A 23,900-nucleotide genomic window follows, 5' to 3' on the forward strand; every position below is an offset into this window, starting at 1 on the left:
TACAAATAGCATTGTTTAATTACAAACTCAAATATGCATATGAAAAAGGAGGATATTTTGGGTTAAGAAAGAGGTAAAGGCAAATGAAAACATGAAATTAAATAGAGGATAACTGACATTAAGCATCTCTAAAGAAATATGTTTGCATGGGAAAATTTTTAGAGAGCCTCGTCACAGTTGGACAGGAATCTCTAGTGTACTCATATTTATGTAAGCTTAGGCAGAGCCCTTAAGGGTTCAGCTTTTTAGAGAGAGGCACAATGACAGCAAAACTCTTGCAAATGTAAGATCCTTGAGGGTTGGGACCATGTCTGACTAATCCTTCTCTCTCTCTACCTAGAGTCTGCTTTGTATACAGTAGGCTCTGAGAGTGACAGGGTGGTATGCTGAATAAGAGCTTAGGCTCTGCAGTAAGACAGACAAGGATTCAAATCCCTGCTGTGCTAATTAGTCAGCTTTCTTAGCTGTTATTGTGTTTAATCACTCTGAGCCTTAAAATGGAAAATATATATTGCCTTATATCATACATCATAGGGTTATCTAGAAGATTAAAAGAGCTAATGGTGATAAAGAATTTAGTAACATGCTTGTCACATAAATTCCAAATTTAAAAAAGTGATTATTATTTTTATTGGTAATTTATAAAATGTTTTTTTAAATTGACTTCAAATAATTGCTTAAAAGTTCCTCGGTAGTATTTGTTTATATCTTACTTGAATATTTTATATTATATCTCATCGAGCCAGATTATGGATTGGATGCTGCTGCTCCTCAACCTATTGTCCATAGGATGAGATGCCAGTAGTGGTATATTTTCATTTGTGAGCTGCGGACATGTGCCAGAGGACCTGGGATTATTATCTTGTATTGACCATATATGAATAATGTTGGCCCACATAGAAATCATTTAATTCCCAAACAAAAGTCATCTATAAAGACAAGTCCTACCCATGGAAACACTGTTTCACTGATAATTTCTGAATAATATTAAATGCTGTCTAAGTTATTGATTAGAATGCTGAACTAAAAAGTGAGGCATTAAATTAAAATTAGCCTGATATCGTGCATTGTGGGCACTTATGGAATGCAACAATAATTTTGAGAATTAAAATTCAAGTCAACAAGGCCCTGGCTGTGTAACTCAGTGGTTAGAGCATTTTCCCAATACACCAGGGTTGTGGGTTTGATCGCCCAACAGGGCACACACAAGAATCAACCAATTAATGCATAAGTAAGTGAAACAACAAATCAATGTTCCTCTTTCTCTTTCTCCCTTCCTCTCTCTCTAAAATCAATAAATTAATAAATTCAAGGCAACAAATATTTATGTCTTCTATACACAGAGCACGGTATTCAATTCTATAAGGCAAGAGAAGATAAGCAATATGGAGTTCCTTCTTTAGAGATCCTGTGATCTAAAATAGGAAATTGGGTATCTGAATGCAATGATTAGAAAACAGTAAAAAGGCCTATTGATTAAGCCAAAGCAGTTTTAATGCCCAGCTTTTTAAAAGGGGAGCAAATTATAACTCTTTTAAGTAAATCAGGTTAATTTTAATACCTGTGGTAGATGAAATCATTGAACAATCAATTAGTGACCACATAGGAGAGCATGAAGCACTGAGTAGTCAGTATCTTGGCTTTGCAAAGAACAAATTTTACCAGGTCAATTTAATTTCCTTCTTTAAGAGATTGACAGTTAATACAGACGTTTAGGAAACAGGATACATAATTTATCTGAACTTCAGAAAGGATCGTGATTCAGTGACACATGACATTTTAGCACTAACTCAAAAGATGTGATCCAGTCCATACCATATTCCTGTGGGAAGGGGCCTAATTCACTGACAAGTCACAATTCAAAATGGTGGTTACTAAGGACTTGGTATCAATGATGAATCTTGTTTTATAAATGCATATCCAAATGCTGAAGTTGTTCTGATCTACCTGTGTCATAGATATATAATTTAAAATAAACTCATGTATTGGCCAAAGAAAGCGCTAACATAAGTATTTTGAAAGACTGTTACAGTTTAAATGAAATGCTCTCAAACCATAAAAATGAACCACTATATACTCTATGAAGGGCAAGTTCAAAATAACAGGCTGGGCTGATCATGAACAGTACCAAAGGTAGAGAGATACAAGATGGGAACAGCTTGGCCATAAATATGACAAAGAAAAACTTGGAAGTCGATTAGTAGAACCCAATCCATGTATTGCTGAGCAATTGTGCTTTTGTTGATAAGCAACACATAATTTTAGGGTACAAAAAATCAACATAATTTGCAAGCATGAGGATTCCAGAAGTCATTACTCTGCAACTAATCAGTTTTAATCACAACTCTCAGACTATTCTAATTTTACACTGCAGGGAAGCTAGAGGGTCCAGAGAAAAACATTCCAAATATGTAAGATGATGAATAGATGCTTCTTTTAAAGTTCAAACTAGAGAAGAGAGGCCACTCTTCAAATTATACACAGGCATCATTTAATTTCATTGTCACTTACTGAGTAGCAACTATTGTCATGATAAGTTTATGGAGCAGCTGTTTTAATTTTCATAAGTGAGGACATAAAACAAATGAGTTTAAGTGTAGCAAGAGTTTTGTTAGGTAAAGGAAGAACTCTTTACTATTGAGGTCATTAAACATTAGAACATGTTATCAAAAGTATTAGAAGTATCTCCTTATAATGAAGAAGGCTGAAAAAAAAAGAAAAGAAAAGAAGGGTGGACAATGCAAAAAGCACATAGTGTTTAATACGAAGCTCATTTCCAAAAGAAAAACACTACATAAGCTATAATAAAGTTACATTTGGCTTGAGTAAAGTAACAAAACTTACCATGTAAGAACGCTAAGTAGTTGTAGGAAACCTCATATGAGAATTCGATCCTACTGCTGCTATTGTAACTCCTCAAGAACTAAGAACAAATTTTCACAACAGAACAGTTTTCTTCTTAGAAGTGACACAATTAACAGCGGTAGAGGGGGAAAAATTACTGGTTGTTTCAAGCTTTCAAAAAATGAATTAGTTATTGCATAGTAGATACCTCAGAGGTCAGTGTTTAAAGAAGCTAGTCTGAAGAAATATGTTATTTATACATTGGTTAAGTCTGGGTGTTTTCAAGTTTTAAAATTAATTCCACATAGGGAATCAACTGGAAAATACTGACATACAAATAAATACTAGGCTTTTCAGATGGCTACAGTTTTGACAGTTTAGAAAAGAAATAGTCAGCAAAGTGTCTAAGTTTCTGTGTATGTTTTTTTAAAAAGATATGCATAGAAGAAATAAACATTGTACCCTGTGTATAGCAGCCCAGGAGCAGGTCTCTTCTGAAACACAAATCACACCTCCACCAGTGTGTATCATTGATGATTCCAATATTACACAGCTAATATAGTCCAGGCCAACCTTAAAAAAGAAAAAGTAAGCATTAAACATCTTTCAAATATTATTTTTAAAATGTTCTTTAAAAGTGAAAAAAAGTTTCTGAAATATTTTTCTTTAAAAAAAACATTTTATTTATTTATTTTTAGAGAGAGGGGAAGGGAGGGAGAAAGAGAGGGAGAGAAACATCAATGTGCCTCTTGTGCACCCCCAACTGGAGACCTGGCCCGCAACCCAGGCATGTGCCCTGACTGGGAATCAAACTGGTGACCTTTGGATTCTCAGGCCAGCACTCAATCCACTGAGACACACCAGCCAGGGCCGAAATATTTTTTTTGAAGGCTGTTTGAAAACAGAATAGACTGTCTAAGGCGGCATAGGTGTTGAAGACTTTGTCGTTTAGTCTAGTGGCTCCAAAATCTGACATTGTCAGGATTGCTTGAATAGAATTTTTAAAAACAGTCTTATTGAAGTATAATTGACCCACTATAAATTGCATATATTTCAAGTATATTTGGGTAAGTTTTGACTCATGTATGTAATGTAGGTACCAATGAAACTATTGCCTTGCTCAAGACACTGAACACATTCATCGCCCCCCAGTTTTCTCACGTCCCTTTGTAGTTCTTTCTCCCATCCCTCTCTACGCAACCATTATCTGCTTTCTGTCACGAGATGTATTTGCATTTTCTAGAATTTAATATTAACAGAATCAAACTGTTTGTACTCTTTGCATCTGGCTTCTTTCACTCAGCATATTTATTTTGAGTTTTACCCATGCCATAATATTTATTTAGTTTCAATAGTTTATTCCTTTTTATTGCTGAGTAGTATTCCATTTATTCATTGATGGACATTTGGGTTGTTTCCAGTTTTTGTAATTTCAAATAAAGCTCTTATGAACATTTATATACAAGGTTTTGTGTAGACAAATGCTTTTATTTTTCAAGAGTAAATACTTAGGAGTAGAATGTTTGGATAATATGGTAGGTGTATGTTTAACTTTTGGGGAAACTGCCAAATTATTTCCAAAGTGGTAGTACCATTTTACACTCCCATCAGCAGATGTAGGAGAGTTCCGCCAATACTCGATATGATGAGTCTCTTTAATTTTAGGCATTCTAATAACTGTATAGTGATATCTTGTTGAGGTTTTAATTTAAACTTCTCAAATGACCAAAAATGTTGAGCATCTGTTCACGTGTTGATTTTCCGTATATATATATATTCTTTAGTGAAGTGTCTGTTCAGTTTTTGCCCACTTTTTTATTTGGGCATTTTTTTTCTTATTCTTCAGTTTTGAGAGTTCTTATATATTCTGATTACAAGTGCTTTAGCAGATCTATTATTTGTGTTTATCTTCTTGCAGTTTGTAGCTTGCTTTATCACTCTCTTAACAGTGTCTTTCAAAGAGTATAACTTTATAATTTTAACGAAGTTTGATTCATTTTCTTTTTTTTTCCTTTACAGATAATGGTTTTTGTTCATGTGTAGGGACTCTTTTCCTAACCCAAGGTCACAAATGTTTTCTCCTGTGTTTCCTTAGAGAAGTTTTATAGTTTAACTTTTACAGTTAGGTCTGCGATCCATGTTGAGTAATATTTTAGTATATGATGCAAGTTATGGATTAGCGTTCTTATTTTACTTTGACTGTCTGGTTGTTCCATCAAAGATTATCCTTTCAACATTGAATTATCATTGAACCTATGTCAAAAATCAGTTGTCCGTATATTAGTGGGTCTCTTATTGGATTTTGTATTCAGTTCTTTTTTTAAAGATCTTATTTATTTATTTTTAGAGAGAAGGGAGGGAGAAAGAGAGGGAGAGGAACGCCCCCTACTGGGGACCTGGCCCACAACCCAGTCATGTGCCCTAGACTGGGAATTGAACCAGCAACCCTTTGATTCACAGGCCGGCACTCAACCACTGAACCATCATACCAGCCAGGGGTGTATTCAGTTCTATTTATATACTTGTTAAAGGACGTTGTGAGACTCAATTTTTAAAGTGTAGAGAGGGGGATGTTTGTCCTCACACCACCAAGCAATGCTCAGGACAGGTATGGCAGGGGAGAGTCATGGGGAGAAAATGGGGACATCCATAATTGAACAACAATTTTTTTAAAAAGCAGAAAACCGTTATTACAAAACCAAAAATAAATCAATCAGAGGTTGTGACAATGCCCTCCTTAGATTTGATTCATTTGCTAGAGGCTCCTAGACTTCTGAGGAAATTCATTTGCCCACTGCATTATAGTTTATTATGAAAGCATAGATAAAGGATATAGATGCACCTCCAGATGGAAGAGATTTGGAATGCGAAGTATGTGGAAATTGCATGGAGCTTGCACCCTGTCTGAGCACATGATCCTCCCCAAATCTCACTGTCCCAGAAGCTCTCTGAACACTGTCCTTCGGGTTTTTATGGAGACTTCATTACAAAGGCACAATTGATTAAATCACTGACCAATAATGATTGAGTCAACCTCCCTTCCCCTCTTCCCTCTGGCCATGGGGTGGGACTGACACATGTCCAATCACATGATTTGTTTTGGCAACCAGCCCACATCCTTAGGTGACCTTGGGGCATTCCAAAACTTTATTTCATTAACATAACAAAAGACACCTTTATCTTTCTCACCACTTGGGAAATTCCAAGGGTTTTAGGAGCTCTGAGCTAGAAATGTGGCCTGGGATGAACATCAAGCAGATATTTAGTGTTATAAATCACAATACACTTGTCCATCTTTATATGGAAGCCGTATTCTCTTGATTACTGTTAGTCTTATTATGTAATATTAGTCTTCCAACTTTGATCTTCTTTATCAAAGATGGCTTGGCTATTCTAAGCCTTTTGCATTTCTATATAAATTTTAGAATCAGCTTGTCTATTTGACTGCCAAAATTTTGACTGACATTGCATTGAATCAGTAGATCAGTTTGGGGAGAATAGACATTACCAATATTGAATATCCAAACCCATGGATGTGGCATACCTCTCCATTAATTTACACTTTATGTTGTAGCAGTATTTTGTGATTTTCAATGTATAGGTTTTACATATCTTTTTATTGGATTTATTTCTAATAACTTTTACATTTTTAAATGCTATTGTAAATTTAAAATTTTGTTTTTAGTATGTAAAAATATAGTTGACTTTGTGTTCTGCAACCTCACCAAACTTTCTTATTAGTTCTAGTAACTTTTTTTTGTAGATTTCTTAGAATTTTCTACAAAAACAATCATGTTGTTTGCTAATAATGGCAATTTTACTTATTTCTTCCCATCTAGATGCCTTTTATTTCTTTTTCTTTCCATACTGCGCTGGCTAAACCTCTATTATGAGGTTGAATAACATCATAAAAGTGATAACAAAGGATATTTTCAACCAATGGTTGTTGGCAACAACAATTCAATGCCAACGGGAACCCCCAATTTGGGGTGTGGTGAAGAAGGAAATTTTGTTTAGTGATACACTGGCTATGAGGAAGCCCTGGGGCCAGGCCCCTTCAGGCTAAACAGCTCAACGCTGCTCCTCGATGTTCTGTCCTGCTCTGTGTGGGTCTGCTTTGTCCTGTGCTGGTTTACTCTACTTTGGTCTGTTTTGTTCTGAGCCAGTCCACTCCGCTTCAGTGAGACATCTTCTGTGTTTCAGCTCAGCCAGGGATCCTGAATAGAAAGGGAAAGTACTTTCTCAAAGTCAGAGGGGAGCTGACATATTTAGACAGAAGTTCCCCACCCCCCCATCCCTGATTGGTCCATCCTCATGCAAATGAGGACTCCAAATACTCACAGTTTGGTCCAAAAGGCACTTTCCTGATTGGTTAGAATGGAGCAGCTCTGACTGGTCAGTGAAGGTGTTAATGGGGATACAGCTAGCTGCACAGCTTTGATTGGATAGGGAAAGCCTCAGTCCTATTTGTTGAAATAGGATTTCAGGAACTCCTGTATAAGGACTAACTCAGGTGGCAGAGGCACAGCTGCAGGCAGGCAGGCCAGTGCAGAGGCAGGTGGTTCAGTGCAGGCTTCTCCCTGAGAGACCCCACTGTAGACCCCTGTGGCTGCTAGGCTCTGGTGTTTTTTTTGTTTGTTTGTTTTTTGTTTGCTTTAATTTGAGCCCACTTTGCCACCAGAGTCCTTTTCAGTAGGTATGTTCTTTCTCAGGGTCTGAAATGTTTGTTTGTGAGGGACATTGGGGTGTAGTTTTCTCATTATGTCTTTGTCTGTTTTTTGTATGTTAATGTCGTCCTCATAAAGTGAGTTGGATGATATTCTTGCCTTTCAACTTTCTGAAAATATTTGAGAAAAATTGATATTGTTTTTTCTTAATGTTTGGTAGCATTCACCAGTGAAGCAGCTGGGTCTACTTAATCTCAATCTGTGGGTGAATTCAGAAATCCATTAGAAAGAAAGAAAGAGAGAGAGAGAAAGAAAGAGAGAGAGGAAGGGAAGGAGGGAGGAAGGAAGGAAGGAAGGAAGGAAGGAAGGAAGGAAGGAAGGAAGGAAGGAAGGAAAGAAAGAAAGGGAAAGAAAGAAAAAGAGAAGCGGGGCAGAGAAACAAGAAGGAAAGAAAAGAAATGACAAGAAAAGAAACAAAAAGAAAAGAAAAATCTGTTTATACCAAAATCTCCATCTGATTCTGTGGTGCATCCACGTTTTTGGAACCACTGACTTGATAAAATATGACCTCTTTAAGTCCAGTCCCGTCATCAAGCAGACAGGAAAGTGTCAGCTCTCAAGAGGCAATGGAGTCATTCATGACCAGCCTCTGCATTTCAGCTTTGACCTGAGCTTGCACCCTCAAAGGCCTTCGTCACAGGACCGTGGAACTCTCTGCACAGAAAACTGCACGCAGGAGGTCGTTCTGGCAGAATCGTAACCGGTCCAGAGTTTTACTTTTAATTAGAATCATGCAGATAGAATTGTGCATTTACTTAAATCTGCCACAAAAGCAAACTTTTTAGAGAAAAATTATATATTTTATAAGGAAAATGAATTATGCCATGTGGCTGATTAGATCTTTATTAATGTTTGGAATGATTAAGTCCTTTTCAATAACTGTGAAATTTCCCCCATAAAAGTGATCTTACAGATTGTTGTTTATGCATTAGGTCCAAGTTAACATTCTTCCCTCCTGGAGAACAGCTCTCTTTCTGGGGGTGGCGCTAGTGGCAGTCCCTAAGTGCTGGTAGGTGCTAATTGACTGGTTGATCTATCTGTAACATACGTGACCAACTGTGGTGTGACTGTTTTCACAAAGGGCCAACTTTCGGATGGATTAGTTAACTATCTTTGTTACTAAGTTCTGATCCTAGGAAGGTAGTACTAACATGTGATTAATAAATTTCCATTCACTATCTACATACCTCTATTTGGTTGTCTAAATATAGAATTATTTTAAAAGTCTAAAGTCCATAAGTCTTTGCAGTGAATCTATAATCAATGCTATTTACCAGCCAGCGAAATCATCACTTCATATAGGAAACATGTCACTTTATGGGCACTTTGTTAATCCTAATGTATGTTCTCGTCAAAAATAGAAACATATAATTGTGTGGTAGATGGTGTGTGAGTATATATATTATAATCCCTCTAGCTCAGAGGTTCTGAGGACCCTTTGGCATCTGGTGATGTTTATGGATCCTTTCTCACAACAATGTTTCAAATGTGTTAATAAAATTATAGGAATACAAAAGAAACCAATTACATTGAAATATAGTTATAAAAATATGTTTGAGACACAATTGCAATATAGTAATATATGTGCTTTCTTATTAACACAATAAAATAATAAGATCTAGTTGCAACTCTAATAACTATTACAATTTTTCATTGAGATTGAGCTACTAAGGGGCATTTTGAAGTAACTGCAACAACTAAAATACCATTGTTCATAGCCTACATTTGTAATCAAAGGAAATGCTAAATTTCAGTTCATTTAGTAAAAATAATATATATATATATTTTAAGTTCATGGACCCCTTGAATTCTCTCTATAAATCCTAAGAACCCCTGTCTACGTTTAATTCATTTTTAATTCTTAGTTTTTGAATCACAAAAACCAAGTTATGCAAAAATAAATTATGAAAGAATATGGGAGAAAACAATTAAGGTCCAGTTTCCTTGTGGAATTGGCTGAAAGGCTTTATTCAACATTTTAAAATACATTTGTTTTTACATTCCATTACTTCCTGCTGGAATTAGCATTGTCCTCTTCAGCGAACCACTAGTGAACAGCCTGACAAGTATGACTTAATCATACAGCACTTTTAATCTGTGAAACCTGTGTAGAATATTTACACAAAATAGAAGTATAATGATATAAAGGAGAGAATTAAACACCATAATGAAATTTCAGCTCAGAAGACCTAACCGGCAGCAAGCCTTGGATCCTTAAAATCAGAAGCCCTTTGGGTTTTGTCTTAGAAACTTACTTATTTAGGGCTCTGGGGTGAGATAGTGGTGAGAGGATGTAAAAAAACAAAAAGAAGAAACAGATAAGGTCATATTTCCAAAACATTATGTTCAGAAGAGTTACGTTCTATCACAGGTGTTTAGTTCCTACGCCAAGCCTCATATTTGCAAGTTGCTAACTGGCATTGCATGATTAGATTGAGTAATTACACATGTCGGTAAAAAGCCATAATTACCTAGGAAAAATATATGCATTTTGTCTGGGTAGGGCTCACCCATTTAGCATGTCTTTTAAATTTTGACCAATCATAAATTTATTAGCAACATAGATTTTCTGTGGATCCTGACACGTGTGGGTTCTTGAATATTGTTTACTAAACAATTCCCTTGAATAGTAAGATGGAATGGAAAATCACTTAAAGCTTGTGAGAATCGCCTAGCGATGAGAAGCTTTGGGACTTCGTTAGAAATTTCTGTTGTTCTCCATTTCTCAAACGGGTGACAAAAACTCATCGTTTATTTACAAATAGAAAGTAACACTTCATAATACCTGCCAGCTTTCCAAGCTAGATCCTATCTGTCCCTGTCTGAAGGGCTCCAATAACACCGTTGGGAGATATTTTCTTCTGACCACCTGGCAGTTCTTAGGGCCCAATCTCTCTGAACGTTTTATAGCCAGTGCACGGGTTGCAGCTAATCCTTTCAATGAATGAGCTGGAAAATGTGGATACATCAATATCATATTCTTTTAGAGCCCATTTAGTCCATGCCCTATTATTATTTCGTTTAATAGGGCCATTATCTTCTGTGGAAATGAAAAGTAATTTGTCAGAATCATTTCTTAAAATTTAAAGATCAATCTATGCAAATTTTTTTTAAATAAAAGAAACCATAGTTTCTTTTTTAAAGAATCTCAAAAACCCTCATTAAAAATCTCAGAAATGGGAATCTGAGGCTTAGATTCCACGCACATCTTTGGTCTTATTTTTCCAGCTGGATTTAAAAGTGCCCAGTGTAATAACCGAGCTTGTGTTGGGCCGACAGTGTTCCTGGAAAGAGTGTATGTTAACGGTGGAGTTGAAACCTTAGCAAGTTCTGTAAAAATAACTTCTGTGTTTCTCTTTTGTTTGCTTTAAGAAGCTAGGAAGGAATTTATTCCAGTGAGAGAATTTTATGAATTTTCCTTCAAAACAATTTGGTACTCAATGAACTTTGAATAACTAATGATTTTTAAATGCCTTATCTTGTGATTTATGAATATAAGTAATGGAAAATGTTTAAGATTCTTATTTCAACCTAGATTTTACTTCCCAAATAAAACCTATGTTGGTAGAAGACTTTTGTTAGAAAGCCTTCTACTTATTTCCACATTCTGACATTTATGTTTATCACTGGATTGAAGTGAAAATAGTTATTGATCCTTTCTTCAGACTGAGTTTAAAACTGTTCACTATACTATGTCCCCAGTGTCGCTATTCTGCTACACACCACCACCAACTTTTTCCCAGAAACCTTTTTTTTCTCCCTCAGTGTTTCGCACTTCGTATTCGGGCATGTTAACTGGGGCGAGTTTTTCTTCCTGTTGTGCAGTTCAAACACACAACCGCGTGCACACACACACAAGCAAACTCTTCGTAAGGTCTAGGGTGATACTGCTTTGTCATTCACACAGTTGTTTGGTATAAAAACTAATTTTTAAAATTTCTTTAGAGAGTGTTATGGTGACTTCTGGATATCTTTTCTTTTTATTTTCTACCATATGTGAATTAAAATTACCCCAATGTTACGTAGACGCAGGAATTTGTGTACGGTTTGGCGAACAATTAGATGACTGTGGGTTAGAGCCCCTCAGCCCTCTTCTTTGGTATTTGTTTCTTCTCCCCATTATCAGGTTTCTGTCAGCCTGAATTTAGGGAAGGAATAATGTCTCCAAATTAATTAGTAACGTTTGGCTATATCCTGACACTCTGGCTGAATATAAATACCAGCGATGCCATTACTTCAAAAAAAAATGTATAAAACTGGAAGAGATCTTACGAGGTCACTAACGTAGTCTCCTTTCTTGGAGATACTGTTTCCAAAAAGAGGGAAGCTACAGTCTCTGTTCTAGCACGTAGTTACTTTTAGTACCAAATACTTCATATAGCTAAACAAACTCTCACTATTCTCTGCATTCCATTCTCCTTATTTTACTTTCTCTCATTCTAAAACATGGAACACCATTGTTTTTGTTAACATTGTTTTTGTTAACCTCTTAAACATTTTCCCTATTCTCTTAATCACTTGAAAACTTTTTCCTAATTAAGTAGGACAGTTTGGAAAACACACCGTGTTGAAAGGATGTAAAACAGTCCTCATCCCATGTCCTCTAAGAGGTGGCTATGGCGCAGGAGGTAGCATACACAGGGGCACAAAGCCAGCAGTGTGTCCCCGTCCCTGTTAGATAGTGAGCCTGGGGTGTCTTCTGTGGGGAACACAGTGAGGGGTGACTTAGTCAATGATATAAAAACAAAACATGGTTAGAAACAGGGAACAGGGGTTGGCACAGGAAGAAAAAATCATCGTCCCGTGCCCAGAGGTTATCATCTAGCGTATGGCTTTTGGTTCTTTTTTCCCTCTATATCTATACTTTTTAATTTGTGTTCTACAAAAATATATACTATTTTGTACTTTGCTTTTTAAAGATTTATCAGTCAATTTTGATAATCTTCTGCCCTTTTATTTTTAGTGGCTAGATAATATTCCACAGTGTGAATGCACCATATGACCTGGCCTGTTTTTCCAACATTTTTATTAAGAAAACAAACTACAAAAATGCTGGAGTAACCCCACTTAGATTCTCTAACTAACATCTTATTGTACTGTCTTTATCACATATCAAGGGAACTAGCCCTGTCTGTCTGTCAATCCATCTTGTATTTTTATGTATTGCAGACTAAGTTGTAGACATAAGTATACTCCTCCCCCTTCAAGTGCTCAAGCCTCATTAACCAGAGTTCAGTTTTTTTCTTATGTGGCCAACCTGTATTTTTAAAAATTATTTTACTTTTGAATTGTTTTCCAATCTATTAGAAAAAAATATTTATTCATACAAATGAATCGTCTTTATATTGCCACATAACCAAATATCCCAAATATCCCAAAACTTAGTGGCTTAACAACAAGAAACTTGTGGATTTGCAGGTCAGCAGTACAGGTTGAGCTCAGCTGGGCATTTTCTCTGTGGGCCGCACCGAGATTACTCACACAGCTTGTCATCTGGCATCCCCACCGAGTCATCTGGAGCAATGTGGTCTCACTTGATAATTTCCTAGAATTGGAGTTATATGTAAAGTTAGACATACACATAGTCAAATTACCCTCCTTAATTATTTAAAATGATTTTCTTCCCACAGTTTCTTTTTGCATTTAAAAAAAAAAAATCAAAGTCATTTTAGTTCAGAATAACTTTTTGAGATACTAGCTGCATTAATTTTGTTGAATATATTGAGTTAGGCATTAAGAATTACACAAGAGAAAAGACAAGGTGTTGTCTTAGTTCTTCAAGAATTACAATCCGATTGAGAAGATAACACCAACACTACCTATAAAATAGTCAAATCGAATTATAAGACTTTGTACGGTTGTCAAATTGCTTACTTCTTTCTCCTTTTTGAAAGAAAGGCTGGGTTAATTACTTAACACCTAGCAAATATTCAGTAAATAATTATTTAGTGACTGCCATTAAATGTCAGAGGAGGGCTGAGTTAAAGTCCTCTAGACTGGGGGTTTTCTTAAGGAGGTGGGACTTGATTTAGGCCTTGGACAAGAAGTAAAATTTGTTTTTGTGTTTTTTACTGCTATAAAAGTTCATTTAACAAAAAAAGCTCAACATGAAAATGTACACAACCCTACTTTTGTATTGTAGTAGAGTGGGTGCTGTGGGGAGGGGACGTGTGGAAGCTGTTGACTTCTCTGGCGAACACAGCTGTTCTGTGTACTTGTTCCCAGGCTTCTGACATGGCACTGCCTCCTCGTATTACCGCCACTCCAGCATTGTGCTCCTGCCCGCCAGTTGCCGTCCCCACACGATTCCTAGGGGGATCGGATCCCTGCAGTATTCCTTGGACGTGTCTGCCACCATTTAATTTCAGTGACAACTTCTTGTCCGTCAATTTTTTTAACTGGGGAGGGTACACTTTGCTCATGGTGTCCACTCAGCAAGCTCGAGGAGACCTCTAAATGGAATTCTAGAGGTACGATATGGATTAACTAAGGAAAAATGTATAGATTCAACTATAGAATCATTTGTCTGAAATTTATTTTATTTTGAACTCTTCAAAAACTTTATGGTGAGCAGGTACCTTCTTCTTTATCATGAACACAATACTTCTCTGCTGAAATATGTACCGCCTGGGCCCACAAAGGGATAAAGCCAAAGTGCTTGTTCCACGGCCACATTTTTACTTCTGACTATCTTTTCTAGTGCAAAGTGTGACAAGAGGAGAAACGACCAAATTCTCAAATTCAGGAACTCTTGTCTCCAAACTCCATGCATTTAAGGTTGGAAGATTTACATCTTATTGGAGGAGATATGTTTGGGGGAGACAAGCAAGCCTATGAAAGCTCGTCTAAATTTCTGTATACATTCTCTAAAATAAAATATTAATTTTAGCACTCTAAATACATATGAAAAGTTATAATGAGCTTCTGAAAATTAAATTCTGAAGAATGAAAGCTTTAAACTTCGAAGGTTCGCTCTCATCCTTGATTTCAATTCTATGCTTATAAGTTCATTTTGCCTCTGTTGCAGAGGATGCTCGTATGGAAAGTTTTTTTTTTTCTTTTTCTTGACTGTGATTGTCAGTCCTCCAGCATTTTATGATACGGAGTTCCTACCGTGGTCCCAGAGACAGATAAAACTGGACATATACGCTATTTGTGCCTCATTTTATTTAACCAGTGTGAATAAGTATTTCCCCTATTTCAATATATGTTACATTGCTTCAGCTCCAAACTGAGTGCCTTTAGTCCCTGATAAACTTGGCTTCCTCCACCTGAAAGATGAGGAAGTGCAATTTCAAAGCCTTTATATTCTTTTTCTGTTTCCTGTTCCTCTCCCAAGACATGCATGGTAATAATTCTATTCCCCTCTACTTTATCGCCCTTTTCTTTTTCTATCCCCCCAGTCATTCCTTTTTAAAATTATTTATGGGATAGGGAGTCACTCTTGAGAATGAAGAAGCTGTGATGGAGAGTGAAGTTCAGTGGAGGGGAACTCCAAGTTGATCTCAAAGTTGAGTAACAAGTGTGTTGCTCTCTCCATACCTGTTATCTTAGCTCAACTCTGGTGCTATGGTGCAAAGCACTTCTTGTTGCAGCCTTCTCAAACTAGAGCACATTCTCTTGGATATACTTGATGCTGGCAAATCTTTCTGGGGGGTAAGGTTTGTTTTGGAAACAGGTACAGGTTATTTACCATCAATATTGGTGGGTTAACTGGGTGGAATCACACTGGGTAATATGTCTTCATGTATATATTCACTTACACACAGGATTACAGTTACACACATATAAAGTAATCATTGAAAAAGGTAGTTTCCTAAGGTGCTTGTTGTTTTGTCTGTTGAGGCACTGCACTTGAGAATTTTGGAAATCCAAAGGTCATAACTGAAAAGGAGGCTTAGAGGTGTTAATAACCTATGGCAACTAAGACACAGAAAGATGAGATGACTCCTCTGAGGTCTCGTGGTCAGTGACTGAGAAGTCTCGAGATACTTGTTTCTTCCTGGAGGATCATGCTTCTCTCGTGTGCTGATTTCCTAACATAAGAGTCAGTGCAGACAGAGTAGGCTAGCTTGCATGTTGAGGTTCTTAAGACATTATGATGATAATGATAGAAAACAGCTACCTTTATACATAGAGCATCTTTAAAATATTGTAATGGCTCCAGATTCTATTGGTAGTATTATGATAATCTATAGGCCAATTTCTATGTGATTATTTGAAGAATTGGAGGCTACACTCAACTAAGTAGTTTAAATGATTATTATTCAAAAGGAACTACTGCAAGATCATCAATTTTCGTGTTTTCTGAGTGTTTGGATCTACCATTTCAAGCATATTATAAAATCAGCTAGCCACTACTTTAAAACATCCGTACTTTTAAACTAGCCTTATAAACACAGGGTCTGGCAGAAGTAACGCCACCGAGTGTGGTTGGTGGGGCACGTGAATGTCTCACACGAGATGGACAGCCATTTGAACACGTCACCTAAAATGTCATAGGATGTGCTTGAGTGTGATATTGTTATGTTACAGAATTACACACTTATGATTCTGTAATAAAATATTTTTATGTAATAAAAAAGAGGTCTTATTTGTGTCAGACGCTGTATTAGCCAAAAATGATCTCCATTGCTACAAGAAACTATATGTCTAAAATACCTATTTTGTAAAGTGACTTGGAAAGGAAAACAGCTGGTGAGGAAATTAGATGATAATACATAATCATTCAGAGAAATAGATTGGCTGAAAAATTTGCCTCTCAAAATGGCAAATATCCTCTTCCATTTAAACAACCTAAAAGATGAGCTTCTCTAACATTTACGGAGTCAAAAGATCTTAGCCACTAGGATTTCTATGCCGTGTTGAAAGAGACTGGCGAGAGTAGCGGTAGCCAGCGCTGACCCGCAGGCCTGTGCTGCCTAGGACAAGCAGTCTGTGACAGCGCTCCAGCCCCTCGGAACCGAAATGAGAAGAGGAAGATGATATGGTGAGATGCCATAAAGCTGGATACACCTACCTTTTTATTACTGAAATGTAACTTTTTAATGGTAGTGGTAATAGAGATTTGCTGTTATTGTTTTTATACTATTCTTAGCAAAGTTGGAACCCCCAAAGTTAAAAAAAAATTGTACCATTCAGGAAATGACAAAAATCTGGGGACTTTGAGGCCATCCGGTTCAGTTACCTGCCCTTTCGGAATATAAGTAAAATGCCTGTTACGGATTTCAGTTATTTAATAAAAGTGGAGTGAACTACTTACAAGATACTTAGTATAACCTCCTCAGCATCACTCCGAGAGACCCGTCTTCCACAGCTCACTGTCTGTTCACTGCAGCTGTTTCTAGGAGTGGTCTTTTCCCTTCCATTTTCCTGACCATCCCGCAGCTTCCGCTGAGGCTCAGCCTACACATACAGATTCTGAATTGTTTGCCAGTATTACTGGCTCATAATTGCGATGTGTCACACAGCACCTCTTCCTGTTCTTATAACGGTTCTGTGGTTTTAAAAAGGTATTTTGGTTCCCTTATCATCAGAGGGAACATTTTGCCTCAAAAGGAAATTCATTCTGCGCAGACAGGCTGCAAATTCCCATGACATGGCAGGCTCATCTGTCAGAGAATATTTTTTATTCCCGTTTACCTCTTTGATTACATTCAGAATGCCCCCGTAATGCTGATGAGATCGTTCTAACTCCTAGGAACATTTTCCTCACGTTTTCCATCATCTTCAATAACATAAAAAGGTTTAATTCACAGTGGAAATGGTAGAGAAATCTCTATTTTTTTTTATTTGGGAAGCTAATTTTCAGAAGGAAGGTTGATATATGAAGCTTTAAAAGTATTTTAGAAATTAGCAGTACCTGTGTTTATTTCTTAACTGGATGCTAAGTTGCTCTTGCATGTAGCATCATATTTGCATGTCCTGTGGGTTCTGGCAGTGCACACCACAGCTCTAATGATTTACAGGAAAAAGACATTTTCTGGTGTTCTTTGTCAATTCTGCCTAGAATGTATTGAAGAACAGGAAATATTATGAATTATTGATATTCCTTAAAGTGAAATGTAGTGTTTTATGTACCATAATGAGAACCAAGATAGAAAATTTCATGGCTATTGTGATTTGAGGGCAGAAATGTATATTTGATGTGATTAGATGCCTAATTGGCATTTCAAATGAAGTCTGTATTTGTGCATATGTAAGTAATTATACTTTGAAAATATTCTGAATTTTTTATCCTCTATTTTTGTCCAAGTTATAGTACTATATTTGTGCTTAATGTTTGTTTTTTTATCTTAACAACTTTTTATTATGAACCATTTAAAATGTTCACAAAAGTAGTGACAATAACATGAACCCAATATACCCATCACCCACTTTAATAATCAAAGCAAGCTGAGCTTTTTTTCCTTTATATCTCTGTTCCACTCTCTCCCCACTAGATCATGTCACATCCAATACTAGATATTTCATCCTTCAATATTTTCACCTGTAAATTGTATGTCGATAATACATCTGAGATGTTTTATCTTAGTATTGTCCAGAATACAAGTGCATCGAGCTTCCCTTCCTCTTACTATCTCATCTCACACACACACACAGTCGGCTCCAATCTGGATCAAATTGGAGTTTACACGTTGTATTTGGCTAACATTTCCCCTAAGTTTCTTTAACTCAGCTTTTTTCCTCCTCTGTTTTTTAGTTTCTTGCAAATCAGTTGTGAAAGAAACTGGGTCACTTGTCCTGTAGAATTTCCACTATTCTGGATTATTCTGATGATACCCCCTTGAGAATGTTGCTAACAGGTACCCCTAAAGTGTTAGTTTCAGTCTTTTATTTTAAGATCATCTTCCATCTTTTGCTTTGAATGCAAATCTCAACATGTCTTCATTTTTCTACTTCATTCAAGTAAAGAACTTAATTTACTTTATTCAGTAAAGTCCAGTCTCCAAATCTAACTGTTTCTCGCCATACCCATCAATCACACTTGCAGGTATTTGAGAAGAGGAAATTACATATAAAAAGAGTGCTTTCACGCTTGTTTCTAGACCTCAAAAAGAGAGATTAATCAACTATAAACTTAGCTTGTCCTTACTTATGGGTGGCATAGAGTTCCACTGAGGTGTACAAAGGCCATGTTAAGCCCTTTAGGTAAGAGTATTTGCAAGTGATTCCTAATATGGTCTTAATTACCAAATGCTCGTTGACCTCTGTAAGTTTATAAAATTCAGTTTCTGAAATCGCAAAATTTGTTCCAATGGACTAATTCTCTTCTCTTCCTAATGGTTCTAATTTAGTGTTTCTCTGCTTGTTTGGGGAGGAATGGGGGAGAATGGGCTCATGTTCAGAAGGATGAATCAGAACCACTCACAGGGACTTTAATGCCCTGCCTTTCGTCCACTCCCACACCCACAGCCCGACCGCCCTGAGACTTGAGGACCACTGTTGCAGTGATGGGGTCTCTGAACATCCCCGAGGTGTGCCAGGAGTGGGACACAGGTTGAAAACCTCTCTCAACGGTCCAGTTATGTAAGACCCTTGTGAGACAGAAGTTGCTATATAAAGTTGCAATGCGCCTCGCTGACTTTCAAAGGCATCTTAGCCTAAGATGTTGACTATCCAGCAAGCAAAAAGGCCAGAGAGAATGATGATCTCTCTTTTCCCACTAAGGAAAGAGGCTGATTTTCTACACCTAGAATAGGTTGGCAATGAGGATATGGTTCTGACTTGAGAAATGAGTTGATTCATTTACTGGGGATTTATTGGTTGTCTACTTACTGTTGCACTTGCAAGTCTCTGGAGGAGAAACAAATAAGAATTTAAAGTGTCTCTATCGCCTGCGAGCTTATAGTTTCGTTAAAGAGACAAGGCACACAGACATAAAAGAGTTAAGTAAAAATTAAGGCTCATATTTGACTAAGCATCAGGAACTGGGATGAAAACTTTAGGAAGCAGAGTAAAGCCGAGAATAAGAGCCAAAGGATTTCTGAGGAAATTTGGAGCTTCTCCTGTTTGGGAAGTGGTAGTGTTATCATGTGAAGCGAAGTAATGAACGCTTGTAAGTTTCCTTCGTATTTGCGATTCACAAGAAAATTACTCAAATTACCAAAATCTACAGTTCCAGTAAACAAAAACTGTCAGTACAACCAATATAATGTAACTGTTTTAATTAAAACTGACAAGCTTACACTTGCAACATATTTGCTAAAAATAAACAAAACATCTCAAAATAAAAATGAGATTGAGTAGTAAGCCCCAACTGCATTTAGTTATTTAAGTGAGGGTGGAAACAAATACAGTTGTTAACCTTTCTATGTTGAGGATTCTATGGGGAATTGCTGAAAGCTAGAGTCTTTCCCCGGCAAAATACTTTTAAATATAGAATTTTGTACATATTTCAGGGATTCATGGATCCCTGGAAGCTGATCCATCAACTCCATTTTTGAGAATCCTGACATATAAGAATAAAACCTAATCAAAAAAAGAAACAAACAAGCAAAATAGAACCAGAGACGTGGAAATAAAGAACAAAATGACAGTGACCAGCCAGGAAAGGGGAGGGGGATAATGGGAGAAAGAAGGGGCAGGGGCAAGTAAAGGAATGTTAGTAGAAAACTCACTGGCACGGACAATGGGGGTGACTGACTGTGGAAGCTGGGGTAGGGGGTGGGCGGGGCAGGGGAGAGCAACGGGGAAAAGGTGAGACAACTGTAACTGAACAACAATTAAAAAAAAAAAAAGAATAAAATAAAACCAAACACTGTAATCTCCTTAAGTGGTGAGAAGGGTTGTAGCTTACAAACCTTTAACAAATTTGGTCCAAGAAGCAGTGCTAGTAGGCAAAGGAAGGAGCAGCAGGTCCCTAATGCTAAGCTGGGCCAAAAGGGGAGGAGTTTAGGGAGGTCGATGGATGGTCCCAGGATATTATTCATATAATCCTAAAGGCATATTCTGTGGTTAGGCTGAGTCCATTTAAAAAGTGTATACTTAGATACTTTAAGGAGAATATGGACCAATTTTGACTAAAATTAACGGTGAAAAATGAAGAAAGTGCAAAGTAAGTTACACTACCCCTAGTCAATTTAATTTTAAAGCTTGGGTTCCGAAGGACCCATAATGAATTTAAATTCTCCTCTTTAGCCCGGTAAGCCTAGATAACTTTCAGATAAACTCTACGTGATGTCTTAGTATTACCACTTACAATTTTAAAAGCACTTTATTTAACTTTTATGCACTGCACTAGAATTGTGTTTGAAAACTCACAAGAAGCTACTGTCATTAAAATGATCAAAATAGAAAGTTAATTCATGGGAATGATCGTTCATGAAATAGAATAACCAGAGTATTTTGCCACTTTAAAGGGGGAATAGCTGTCAACATACATTATCAATAAAGTTTTCCAGACAATTTCTAATATCTCCCTGCCGGTCAATAAAAATGGCACCACATTCAGCTCCATAGCTCTAGGTGTCGGGGATGATGTGCTTATTGACCGAAGGCAGCACATTTGCAAAGCAGAGGATGGAGTTAACTTCGAGGAAGTACTAACTGTGGCACTTCAGTAGGAGCAATCTCATGTTACTCTGAGGAGTATTGCAACTACAAATGTATCCTTCCTTTTAGGACTAAATACTTGGTAGCTACACAACTTTGAAAGTACAGCACACTACTTTATTAGTTCTGATTATAAGAAGGTCCATGAATAGGAAATGGGTTCCTTGCCACTGGACCAGTCCACCAAAAAATCAGTAACACCATTGTCCAAAGGCAGAGGAAAGGTTGACTCAAGAGTTCAAGTTCAAAGTCTGTTAAGGCACATATTTATTGCAAACATGACAGGGCCTCAAATGTGGTAGTAAAACTAGTTGAACTGATTACTACTAAGACTATTTTAAATGTTGGTGACAGACTTTTTCAATCTTTCCTTCTCCTTTTTTTCTCTCTCACCACCCCCTCCATTAACATCACTGGGTTTTAAAGCCTACATCAAAATGTCTCTAAGTATGACCAGGCCTTTGCCAGTCTAATGTCTGTGCTGCCTGCATATAAATTTCCTCTGTATACATTATGTGGCGATAGGGTGATGGTGAAAAGGATGGACCCGTGTAAGGATATAAAGAATCCATGATTCTTCTTTTAAATTGACATGAGATTTCAATGAGTCTATTTGGGAGCAATATAACGTATCTGACCTCATTTTGGTAACATAGCAGTGTTGCCAACATGAAATTTTAACTCACGCATTTGTTTTTTGTTTGTATAATTAGTATTAGAGTGTCTGCTCTATGTGGTGTGGTCACCTGGTACACAGCAGAGCAAATGTACCCGTGGTTAAAACATTGAAATATTTCTGCACTAGTTGGGAAATAACACTGGAAAGAACCACAGCCCACCTGCCATGCTCTGGGAGCCCTAGACCCTCTTCCAGAAACCTCCAGATCTCTCCGTGATCCAGCAAACCAAAGGGAAATGAAAGGCGCAGCAGAGGGTCTTCAGGGCCCTGACCTCGTGCCAAGGCCGGTGCCACTCTGATCTGATGGTGCAGGACCCCGCGCTGCGTAGTGGTTAGGAGATTTTACATTTAACTGCCCTCTGGCGATATGCGAAGCACTGCACTTAACACACTGGAAAACAAAAAGGTGGATAGTCCCATCCCTTGTTCTCAGGGAGCTCACACACAAATCAACAGTAACAATTACAACGGCCGGCATTTGCTGAGCACTTACTAGAAGCCTAAGGCTGCTATAAGTATGCTTTCTATGACATCTCACGATATCCTTAGGGGCTTATTTTAACTCTTTCACAGGTGAAAAACTGAAGCATAGAGGGATGAAGTTGTTTTTCCAAGGTCATACAAACCATAAGTGGGGAGCCATAGGACATATCAGGCATGGAGGATGCATGCAGAATTCTAATCTGTGCCTAATTTCCACGTACATTCAAGACACAGGAGATACATAGTTTCTCCTGTGGACCAAACAGACCAAACTCTCTGCCTTCATGTAGCCTATGTTCTTGTGAACCAGAGGAACAGAAAAGACATACATGCACTACAGAGTGTAACAGGTGGTGAAGGGCGCAGTGCAGAAAAACAAGGCAGCTGGGGGATAAGATCCGCTGTAGTTGGGAGGTGTAGCTTGCAAGTTTTCATAAGGAAGTCAAGAAAAGCTTCTGTGAGGAAACATTTGAATAAAATGCTGAAAGCCATGAAGGGAACAAGCCCTGATACTCTCTAGAGTGAAAGAATCTTCCAGGCAGAAAGAATACCAAATGAAAACCTCCTGAGGGGAAAGTCACTGGCACGCTCGCAGACCAGCAAGGCAACAGTAGCCACAGATTGATGATGTAAAAGAAAGAGGCAAATCGCTGGTGTATGTGGAGCCAGAGCACGATGGAGAGGACACAGAGACCAGACCAGACAGGGTCCTGTAAACCATTTTAAGGAGTTTGATTTTGCCTTGATGGCACTGCAGAACCATTGAAGAACTAAGCATGACAGGGACAGATCTGGCTGCCACGTGGGGAATGAGTTAGAGAGAATAAGCCCAAAGTCAGAGAGGCCATTCAGGGTGGGAGAGGCGCAGTAATCAAGCTACGATGTGATTTAGCACCTGAACTAGGGCTGTGGTCACCCAAGGAAATGGAGAAAAGTAGACAGATTGTGAATGGTTTAGAAGGAAAAGAATCCCTAGAACTTGGTGATTGCTTAGATGTGGTGACCAAAAAAAAGAGCGAAGACTCCAGGTATTTCCCAGCTTTCTGATTTGGGTGGCTGGGTGGATGACGATGCCGTTCACTGAGAAAGATAACGTTGTGGAGGTAGGTAGGCGAGATGGTGAAAACGCTCTGGGGTGTAGGACGTTTTAGAGGCAGTGCGCATGTGCTCTGTGGGGTACGGTGTACAGATTAAAGATGGTGACGCCCACTTCCATTCTTGTTGGGATTTTAAAGTGCAGTAATGTGTTTTTATAAATCCACCCCAAGATGCTTAGTCACATACCAACTTATTTTAGACCTGTAAAAAAAAATGGCGTTTTTCTCCCAGGCCATTGTGCCCATGGAGGAAGAGCTGTAGTGACTGTGCATTCCTTGGCTGTCCCTAATTCTCATAGTTTAAACCCCACTTTTTTTATTATCGTCATTTGATTTAGATGACTTAAAAGGTTTTCCATCACAAACCATAACTAATAGAACAACCTTCGATAACATTCTTTTTTGACTTAGCGGAAAGGTGATCGTTCCTTGATCACAAGCGGTTAACATTTCTTGTCCTCAGTTCAACCTCATTCTAACTATACATTAGAGCAAACTAAGATACCCTCTGGAATG

The 23,900-nt window shown here is 37.6% G+C and overlaps 1 protein-coding gene and 1 pseudogene across 2 annotated transcripts in view; one reads left to right on the forward strand and one right to left on the reverse strand.

Annotated features, from left to right (window-relative positions):
* CAMKMT (calmodulin-lysine N-methyltransferase) overlaps window positions 1–23,900 on the forward strand; it is a 333,952-nt gene that overhangs the window by 190,864 nt on the left and 119,188 nt on the right. The window lies entirely within an intron of this gene.
* LOC112297997 (small nuclear ribonucleoprotein G pseudogene) lies at window positions 13,697–13,993 on the reverse strand (annotated as a pseudogene).

Source organism: Desmodus rotundus, chromosome 5, assembly GCF_022682495.2.
Source record: "Desmodus rotundus isolate HL8 chromosome 5, HLdesRot8A.1, whole genome shotgun sequence".
Lineage (NCBI taxonomy): Eukaryota > Metazoa > Chordata > Mammalia > Chiroptera > Phyllostomidae > Desmodus > Desmodus rotundus.